The sequence below is a fragment of the Nannospalax galili genome, unplaced genomic scaffold (genome assembly GCF_000622305.1).
Source record: "Nannospalax galili isolate Female #2095 unplaced genomic scaffold, S.galili_v1.0 scaffold1354, whole genome shotgun sequence".
Lineage (NCBI taxonomy): Eukaryota > Metazoa > Chordata > Mammalia > Rodentia > Spalacidae > Nannospalax > Nannospalax galili.
In genome coordinates this window covers 547723-548513 of record NW_008335784.1, presented here as the reverse complement: position 1 = coordinate 548513, position 791 = coordinate 547723, and positions in this window count along the sequence as shown.

The following is a 791-nucleotide window of genomic DNA, read 5'->3' as shown; positions in this document are numbered from 1 at the left end:
TTCTACAAATTTAGTCTTTTGGACTCACTTCAAATTTTAATAGAATATCAATCATATTCAAAATTTCCTAGCTTATCACATGCTCTTCCCCCAAAGCTTAGAGAACATGAGGAAGAGAGAGTGGGAAGATTATAAGAGCAGAGGATGGGGAGGACCAAAGCAAAAGTGTCTCCTTGATGACTGGACCAAGGCACTCATGAACTCACAGCAGCTGTGTTTGCCTATACAAATTCAAGCTGTCAACATTCCAGCTATAGAGGGGGCAAGGTCTCATGAGCCCTACTGCTAGCTGAAGAGCTGTTGACAGATGATGGCTGCAAAGGGAGGGAGAGTCAGTTTTCTTTAGGGGTGTGGCCCCCAGTAGGTGAACAATGCTCCAGTGGATGGCCCTACACCCATGAATATATGGGCAGCAGAATATGGATTCAGTAGGTTGTTTGAAAAAAAAAAAAAAAAGAGGGCAGAAAGTTAGGAGGAAGAGTAGGGGATGGATGTGGGAAAATTGGGTGTGTGTGAATATGATCAAAATACATCATATGCATGTACAAAATTTCAAAGAATAAAAAATATTTAAAAAATTTCCCAAACTCAAACCTAAAGACTTAAACATGTACTTGATTTGGTTTAAATAAAAAGGCAATCTCATTTCCTAATAGGCAGGGAAGGTAACAAATGGTTTTACAGAACCTCATTCATTTTTCATGATCAATCACTCTTTGTTCTGAGCAAGTCTTTTAAGATGCTATCTGAGAATACTTTTTAGTTTAGGATTATAGTTTTGTCTAGCTTAT